This window comes from Haemaphysalis longicornis, unplaced genomic scaffold (genome assembly GCF_048455015.1).
Source record: "Haemaphysalis longicornis isolate Haplotype H1 unplaced genomic scaffold, Haemaphysalis longicornis Haplotype H1 scaffold_4, whole genome shotgun sequence".
Lineage (NCBI taxonomy): Eukaryota > Metazoa > Arthropoda > Arachnida > Ixodida > Ixodidae > Haemaphysalis > Haemaphysalis longicornis.
The window spans coordinates 205,509,044-205,518,873 of NW_027526361.1; the positions used below are offsets into that span (position 1 = coordinate 205,509,044).

The 9,830-nt window shown below is 43.2% G+C and overlaps 2 non-coding genes across 2 annotated transcripts; both read right to left on the bottom strand.

Moving 5' to 3' along the window:
* Positions 1–7,538: 7,538 nt before the first annotated feature.
* Trnam-cau (transfer RNA methionine (anticodon CAU)) lies at positions 7,539–7,610 on the bottom strand. The gene has a single exon. It is a non-coding gene; the product is annotated as a tRNA-Met (tRNA).
* Positions 7,611–8,805: 1,195 nt separating this feature from the next.
* Positions 8,806–8,877, bottom strand: Trnam-cau (transfer RNA methionine (anticodon CAU)). The gene has a single exon. It is a non-coding gene; the product is annotated as a tRNA-Met (tRNA).
* Positions 8,878–9,830: the final 953 nt, after the last annotated feature.

The window sequence follows — 9,830 nt, forward strand, 5'->3', positions numbered from 1 at the left end:
GGCAAACAAATGTATGTGAGAAGAAATTTCATAACGTTGATCGCATATATAGGAAATAAAAAGAAGAAGATCAAGAACAGAGCCTTGCGGCCCCCCAGAACAAACGGGTGTTTGCGGTGAAGAAGTATTCTTAGCTGACACATCCTGGAAACGATTGTTCAGAAATATTTCGAGTCAGGTAAGAAGTCCGGGGTCAAGATTTAGTTGGGGAAGTTTAGATAACAGTATCTTATGGCAAACTTTATGAACGCCTTCGAAAACTCGAAAATATTCAGCCAGCTATTGAACGACGGTTAAGGATGATGGTGAGTTTGTGTGTGAAAAATACCAGTTGTGTTTCGCATGAGGAAGTCTTACGAAAACCATGCTGCGTGATCGTGAAAAATGAATTTAGCAAGATTCGAAAACAAAATATGTTCAAATATTTTGCATGGTATGCTAGTAAGTGATGCAGGGCGGTAATTAGGAAGATAGTGCTTGCTTTTTGGTTTATGCAATGGAACCAACTTCCTGACATGCCAATCACGAGGTAGGCAACCATTTTCAAATGACTGCGGAAAAATCATGGTAAGTATAATAGACAAATAAACACAAGTACTTTGTAAGAACTTAGGATTAATTAAATCAGTACTGGTTGCCGGGAAAGGTTTCCGCGACTGATTAAGGCAATAACACCGCTTGCTTCAACCATTACTGGGGGCATGCTGGGGTAAATAAATTGTTGTAAGGAAGGTACTATATTACATGAATGATCTGGGAAATTAGTTGTAAAAACATTAAGTACGGTCGCATTCGGGTCAATTGTATTTCCAGCAATATCGACAAGGGTTGTAATGTCGTTATCGCTTGGTTTAACAGTGCGGCAAAATATTTAATGTCAGTTGACAACTGAGGCGGCAACGCATTCCGCAATAAATTTCTTTGAGAGTCTTTATTGCTGCTATACATTGATTAGAAGCCGATTCGTGGGCAGTCCATCGATTAACGTTCCCACATTTTAACAGCGAAGCTCTTTAAAAAATCGTAAATTTTTCCTGTTCGCAGTTGAAAATACAACAAAAAAAAGCCGAGCTCGCGCACGTGAGCGCGTGCCTCGCGGCGACCACCCTGCAGTTAAGAAAACCAAGTAATTGCCGAGCCCTGATGAGTGCATGCCTCGCGACGACCGCCAAGCGTCTCCAGCGCACATTTCTCAAGCCAAGCATACCCACTTAGGGAGATTTGATTTGGATTGATTTGATTTCATTCTTGCGCGAAAACAAGCCGTAAAAACAGCTTGACTAGCCCCAGCCCCCCGGTGCAACAGGCGGCAAGCGGCATTGGGAATATTAACAAGAATCAACCCAAATGAAAAACGCAACGTATATACAATATATGCAGTGACTATAAGCAGTACTCAAAATACATACTGAGCAGGGTTTGGAAAAATAGTTAGCTTACTAAAAAAATAGCCAGAACGAGGAAGATATTTATCCTTATAATAAAATCATGAGTTAAGTGTAAAGATGCTGCGTAGATGGTTAAAAGGAATGGTAGAAATGTCTTGAAAATTACTGAGTAAAGACGGCGATCTGTATCGCAACATTTGTTCTCCGTAATTTGTTCGACATTTTTTTACTTTCCATGTTTCAGGATTGCGAGTGGAATATATCGGAGAGAGCTTTTCTAGACTATCTAGATTAATTAGTGAACCGTTATTTGCTACTGCTTGTATATAACATCGGCAAAGTTTATAACTGTAAATAAAATTCATGCGAATAATATTGTACTTTTTAAATAGTTCTCCTGTAGGAGAAAGATACGGAACCTTGCTGACTAGGCGAATAGCTCGTTTTTGTAAAACTATTATTTTTTCTATATTTTCCCGAGTTGTGGTAGCCCAAATAAATACGCCGTAGTTGAGCATAGAGCTGAAAATACAGTTGGAAAGTAGAACGTTAACTGAGATAGGGAAAGAACAACAATAACGGGGCATAAGACCAGTGGCCTGGGATGATTTCTGAATTAAATAGTCAGTGTGTTTATTCCATGACATAGTTTCTTCAAAATGTACACCTGATGTTTTTAAACATTTAACAAATTGAACTGGAGTCTCATTGATTACAATAGGTGCAACTGCGCTGATTTTACGACGTGGATGAAAAAGTACTGCTTTTGTTTTGCTAGCGTTCAGTTTTAAATTATTGTTGGATGCCCAGCTGCTAATACATGCAAGAGACTTATTTGCGCGATTTGCGAAATCAATACCTGAGCAACCGGAAAAAAATAAACTTGTGTCATTGGCGTGTATTATGTATTTAACTGTTTCATCGATATTAACAATCTCATTGATGTACAAAATGAAAATCAACGGACCTAAAATGCTACCTTGAAGGTAGCATTTTGAAGGCAGTTTCGCTGCCTTCGCTGCAATTTAACGCGCAAGAGTTGAAGGCAGCTTCGCTGCCTTCAACTCTTGCGCGTTAAATTGCATTTACTTACGCTTCCTTGCATTTTTAGGTAAGCGCTTTTTTTGTGTTGCATTGTGGTTAGCGATAACTCTGAGCACAGGAATATATCGGTTAGATAAGTCCTGAACCGTCACAAGAAACATGTTCCACTTAGCTTGTACGCTGCGCTGATCGAAACCTTTTAAGAAACGGTCAAGGAATGAACATAGCTCGTTTTTAATCGCGGAGAAGTTTGCCTTTTTGTAATCACGAATAGGTTTTGTTTTTTGAGAGGCTTTCGGACGTGAAATGTTGATGCGAAAAATATCAATAAATGGTCGCTCAAGCCGGGGAAAAGTGTCATTGTGTCAGTCTTGTTGGCTGTGTAATCAGTTCGGTAAGTGAAAAAAAAAGAATACAAATGTTTAGAAGGTCATTGCCTACTGTTGTAAACAGATACATAGTTGGAGACGTGGTAACCCAGGTTATGTTTGGAATGTTAAAATTATTTATAGAAAAGAGAGGCAAGTTGGGATAACGCAGAAAGATCCCGGTATTAACGTCATGAAGTTCGTTGACAATATCTGAAGAATAGCTAGGGGGTTGGCAAGAAGCACCGATCGAAACGTTTTGAAAACCCAGTTCGGCAATAGCCCACACCATATCAAGTGAGGTGCTAACGTGAATATAGTGAGATTGAAAATCTTTTTTTAATTGCCAGAAGAACCCTACCTCCTTTACGTGTAGTGCGACCACAACGATAAAACTAGAAACGGTGCGCACGCGATAGAATTTCATGGTTGTGTATTTCAGGGTGCAGCCAGGTTTCAGTTAGTATTAGCATATCCGCACTGTAAGTGTCACTTGCCGAAGTTAAGGAATCACGTTCGTTCACTATACTTCGGATGTCAGCCAAAAGGACAGATACATGAGATAAGCTTCATCCACTGCCCCTCGCGCAGCCCTACGTAGTGACACTTTTTCTAGAGTTCGACTGATTGTGATCCAAAACCTGTTTAGTGCTTAGACAATACACGCATCGATAATGAAGGAGTACAATGAACCGCGTATCGGTATGCATTCAGATCGCTCGTAGATGCGTTCACTTAGTGCCGAAAAATCGTCGCATAAGTTCATTCTTCGTTCGCGCTTTGGGTCTTCGAAAGTTGACGATCAATTAGACGCACTTTGAGCCAAGCATGGACGCACTTTTAGCTTTTGCGCTTCTCTCAGCCTTCTTTAGGAAGACATGGTAAGTTTTACGTGAAACAGATGTGCCCTTCCCAATCAGAATGTTGTGATGGGTTTGGCGCTGCCCGGCGCTGTCTGTGCCGCCTTTTGCGATTCGGTAATATTTCTGCTCACTTCCTAATATGTTCCTTCCCTGATTTAATTTCGAACCATTCTCAGGCGGCTAGCTTCGAAGATTGGCGAATACCGGAAATAAGAATTCGGAGCAAGCCAAAGAAAATATCACAACAAATATAAAACAAACATTTCATTGCTTACCAATATCGGAAGGACGTGATTCATAGAATGTGTTCTATTCTGATACGGCACGCGGAACACAATGAAAATGTTAACAAAACAACTGTTCCCGATAAATATTAAGTCTTTCAGGTGCTGTCGTTACGGGGTGACGGCAAGGACGGGGCGCGATCACAGGCAAGCTCGCGATAAAGCGGAAGGACGATCGGCAATCAAGGCGATACTACCCTGATCGCTGCTCAAGGGACTGAGTGTTATTATCTAGCATTAACTTTGCGGAAGAGTCTGTTTGTGAAAATCAGGGTGTCGAACCGGAACCGAACCGAACCGAAAACCGGAACCGAACCGGTATTTTTTCCGGAACTGAACCCGAACCCGAACCGTTATTTTTTGAGCACGCTGAACCCGAACCGGAACTGAACCGGAAAAAGAAATAACGGTTACCGGTTCATGCCGAAACGGTTCGACCTTTTGTTGTTGATATTGCACAGTCAATGCAATTCAGGTCTTTTTTTCTTTCACGTACCATCAACTTCGTACTTGCTCGCGCACTTTCCCCTCCAGACAATTGAACACTATCACGCTCTATCACAACAGGGGAAATGAATGAGCACCAATGTAGCATTGGTCTGTTGCTGCTGGAAGCGCGAGCGTAGTGCAAGCTGACCAAACGAAATGTCATTCTCGGCAGCTTGCAGGGGATATAAAACGACTGTGCCCTTCCCTAGCTGCGACTTCATTGGAGCAGTCAGGCTGCAGGAGTGCCCCACTGCGCAACAGCGAAAGCTCACACCCGATGTGTGCAAACTTTTTGCATTTCATAATATGTTTAAAAGGTCCGACACCTGCAAATTATTAATACTTGACAAGTGTGACCGCAGGAGCTGCTCAGTGGCTAAGCCGTTTGCTAAGCCGTTTGCCCAACTCGCTACATTGCTTCTACTGCTACTCGTTCCGGAGGGGAGTACTGCTGTGGACGAATTAAAGAGCGTCTACCCAAAAAGTCCCATCTCATGCTGCACGTGTCAAATTTCCCTTTCATTTTGTAACCGCATTATCTGTTATAAGATTCCGCAATGTAGCACACGGAACGATGGTAGGGGTTCAGGCGGTACGATGACATACTGATTGTAATGCACACTTTCGGTATCGCAAAAGTAATTGCAGTGGTCAGAGCAATAATGCAGTGACTGAGCGTTCACTGAGCTTACTTTTAACAAAAGTGTGGCTAACACAATCGATAAAGTGACAGCTAACAAATTATTCAGGGAGACCAAATATTCTAATTCATTGGTAGTATTTATGTGCCTGTTGTAGAATTTTTCTGTTTTGTTACAACTATAAAAAATGTGCGCCATTGGTATTAAGCGCTGGTATTTGAACACGCCAGCACGCAGGACTAAATTTAAGGCTTCAAGGTTAGCGTAATGGACGATTGCATAGCGACAATTGCGATTTCAACAAAAAAAGGAAAGGACAGAAAATATATCCCACCATCATATCTCTTGGCGTTGGCTTTATGAATAGTTGCTAGGACAACATAAAGTCTGAGTGATAAAGAAGGTGGTAAATCGTCGCCACTTCATGTGTTTTCCTAATATCTCGTAATTGTTTAACGTTTCCTTTGCAATTGCGCCACTGCCTTTGGGGACCAGCAGCATTTTGAATGTTAGTTTGTGTTTTGATTTGACGGTCGTTCGAAACTATTAAATGTTTTTTTTTCTAATTTCAGTGATAATTCAACTCACCGAACCGGTTCGCGAACCGGTTCAAGCTCCCGAACCGGTTCGCGAACCGGTTCGGTACGTGACTTTGTCGAACCGGAACTGAACCGGAACGAAATGATTTCACCCGAACCCGAACCGTAACCGAACCAGTATTTTTTTCGGTTCGACACCCTGGTGAAAATTTAAAATAAATAAACCTTGCGTCCTTGCTTTGAACCCTTTCAAGTATTGTAATGTTGCGTCGGTAGGTTGGTCTTGCAGGATGCTTGCATATTTCACTTGGGCCTAATGAAGAAAAAGTAACATAAATTCAACCTTCCTTTTTTAGATGCGAAGCATGTCATGCTCGGGGCTGTGTCCCTCCCTCCCTCGTTGTCGTTGTCCGCCGTCCACACTCTACTGCGCAGGCGCGTCTCTGCAGCCCCGTCAGCGTTTGGGCTGACGTCAGCGCAGTCCACTATAAAAACAAATAGTTAGGCGGCGCCCGGTTTCGATCCCACGACTGACTGGCCGCAACCGGAGGTACGTGGCGCTCTTCCCACTGCGCTACAAACCGAGACGGGAGCATGTGCTACGAACGCGCCTTATTCGCGTCACTCAAACTACGTCAAGAAGCTACTGGTACAACAAGGGCACGCGAGGCTGAACGTCAACGGAAACGACGAACTGAAAACTAATGGGAACTTCAGTCGACCCCATGGCTTCATCGCATACTACTCAGGGTTCCCCTACGGCAAGATGGTGTAATTATTTTTGTGTTTGTGTTTGGGGGGGGGGGGGGGGAGGAGGAGTGGGGATAATGCTTTGCGCCTGAAAAAGCATAACCTCCGGAAGCCAGATAAATAAATATTACGCATACCCCTGTGTAAGTTTCACGGTGAGGTCTTTGAGAGCGTAACAATCAACTATTTCTAACAGTGAACCAGCTTAAAAGTTGTGACGATCGGAGTTCACACAACTATTCCGGGAGACATTTCTTATTGAATACGGAAAGATATGATTCTCCAACTGTAATTTCTTTCTTCCCTGTTAACACCACATGCTCTAAGTAGTATCTGTATTAAATTTCAATTTTGATCAATACTGTATGTCGCACAAAGCGTACACATACTCAGGCCACAAAATGCGGTCGTCTTCCAGCAGTATAAATGAGGACATTAGGGTGTATACAATACCATTAATATATACACCGGGAGAAAGTAATGCAGCCACAACGCTACCCTGTTCCAAAGTGATAGGAAGGCACTGGGGTGCGGTTCGGTCAATCTTAACGAACTATTAGCGGTTTAGTGAGTAAGCTGCTATCCATAACTCAAGAACACCTAGAATGCGAATTTGAATAACTTTCGTTTATAACTTGTAATCATTTGAGGTATTTTGCCAAAGACTTTTTTAAATCGAGAAATATGGCATCAATTTTCCCTTATTGTCAATACCCGCTGCAAAGAAATAACAATTGTCACCTACAGTCATTGTTGCCTTATCATAAAACCATGCGAACGTTTTTTTATAATTGAATGTTCCTTATAAGGTTTAGAATAGTGTTGTAAAAATGGGAAGAGACCATAGCATTTAATCGTTGCGAATGCGAGAGTATGGATGTTCTATGAGGGTGGCGTTTAAACGGCTGGCTGGCAACGTGTGCGACAGCATTGGAGACGAGAAGCGCGGTGAGCGCTACTACCACAAGTGACTATCGGAACAACGCCACGCGGCCTTGCGAGGGTGGCCGTCCCCTTTGTCGGCGCCGAGAAATCACTTTAAAAAGCACGTTGTAAGGGACGAATTTGGAACGGCACTTCGCTTCACGTCGATTCCCGTTCCCAAAACCCTTCCCGAACACCCCCCCCCCCCCCCCCCCCCTTACTCCTCTTAAAAAAAAAAACGAAAAACGTAGCAAAGCGTGGTTTCGATCCACGGACCTCTGGGTTATGGGCCCAGCACGCTTCCACTGCGCCACTCTGCTGGGCGTGCGTCGCGGTAAAATCACACCTACACAATTTACAACATTTCTCGCCCTCGCGCGCGCGCGCGCGCGCGAGAAAAAGAGATAGAGAGAGAAAACGAGAGAGAGAACGCCACAGCACCGAGCGTGGTCATGACGCCGTCTTTGTTTGCGCAGGCTTTCGTCAGTCGGCTCGGCTGCGTTCCTCAGAGGCGCCTCCATCTACCCCTGCCCCGGTTCAACGTTAGCCGAAAACTATGTGGACAACGCCTACCTGATCGCCATAATTCCAGACAATGTCTTTACTTTCTGTACACGTATGTATGTCCAAATTGTCGCCTGTATTACTGTCTGTGTTCTTGTTATGTGTGTACTATTGTTTTGCCCACCCCCCCTTATGTAAGGGGTCCTTAAGGGTACAATAAATGACGATGATAATGATTAGAGAGAGAGAAGATAGATAGATAGATAGATAGATAGATAGATAGATAGATAGATAGATAGATAGATAGATAGATAGATAGATAGATAGATAGATAGATAGATAGATAGAGCGAGAGAGAGAGAGAGAGTGTGTGTGTGTGTGTGTGTGTGTGTGTGTGTGTGTGTGTGTGTGTGTGTGTGTGTGTGTGTGTGTGTGTGTGTGTGTGTGTGTGTGTGTGTGTGTGTGTGTGTGTGTGTGTGTGTGTGTGTGTGTGTGTGTTAACTTTTAATAAAGCTACCGCAAAGGAATTTACCATCTAAGGATTGAGAAGCTTATATTATTGAACATGAGCTTGTGCCCTTTTGTTAACGGCGCAGAGGAAAAGTTGTATTGCTATTTAGAAGCATAAGAAAAGTCAATCGATACACGCACTCGCTTTAGAGCTGAATGCTTTATAACAATTTTATAAAAAACCAAAGGCGACCTAATGGCTTTCCATGATTCATAGTGATCAGGGATGGTTAGAATACGACCGATAAGGACGCGATAGCAGCAGTGCTGCCTAGTACGTACGAGCCCTGTGCACGCATATCCTTCACTGGTAAGGCAATCTTCACGCGGTTTCTTTCAATATTTGGTGTTTGCAAATGTACTATACCCGATTTGCTTGGTTACAAAAAATAGAGATAGTTGAACAGTGATAGTACAGTAATGCAATCCGAAGGCATTAACAATGTATAAATGCTCCCGGTAAACCCTGAACCCGCTACAAAAAAAAAAAAAAAAAAGCTGTAGCAGAGCGTGGTTTCGATCCACGGACCTCTGGGTTATGGGCCCAGCACGCTTCCACTGCGCCACTCTGCTTTTTTTTTTCTTTATTGCCTGCTTGGCGACAACACAACACGCACTGTACAGTACACAAATTACTAGCTCCAGCCACCAATCGGCTGAAGGGAGTGGCTTAAAACATCTTAAATTGCGCTAGAACATCCAGAATGGGTAACCACTCAGGCTCTTCCGGCATCACTCGATAAACTTCTCTTATATAAGCAACGCTTTCAATGAAGTACTCTCGCACTGTGCGAGCATCCTCTTCGGCATTTTGAACCGCCATGCGAGTTTTCCACATAGAATGCAGACTAAGTGCCATGAACATATCATAGGGCACGCCTCCATCGTTGTTTACGGGCAAAAAGCGAATGCCATAAGGCGTTAATGGTAAGTCTTTTTTCAGGGTTCGTTGGAGGATGTCCCAGTGAAACACCGCATCCCAACAGTCCAGAAAGATGTGCTCAATTGTTTCCAGCTTTTGGCATAGTCTACAGTTAAGTGTCCATGGGTGTACATATAGTCCTTTTTCCTGCAGCCAGGGTTTTACTGGAAGCGTGCCGCTATGAAGTTTAAAGAAGAAAGATTTAACAGATGAACGTACTGGCATTCGTTTCACTCTTTTTAGAACATCTTTTCCTGAACCCACTGCATATAACTGACGATAAACCGGAACAGGCAGACACACATCAATCATATCTTTGTACAAACGTTTTCGCGGTACACTACTCAAATACTCCGAGGAAAACCTAACCCTTAAAATCCTAAAAGCATCCACAACTTCCCGCAGGAACCCACGCACACGTACACATCGCATTTCAGAAGTTGAAACTACATAGTCTGGAATGACATCACGTAGTCGGGCTTGTACCACAGTACGTAGAAAGCCATCTCTCTGATCTCTCAGAAACATAAACCTAGAAACTATTTGTCGGATAAACAAATGTGCCAGTCCCAATCCACCACTTTTCACCGAGCGAAACAAATTA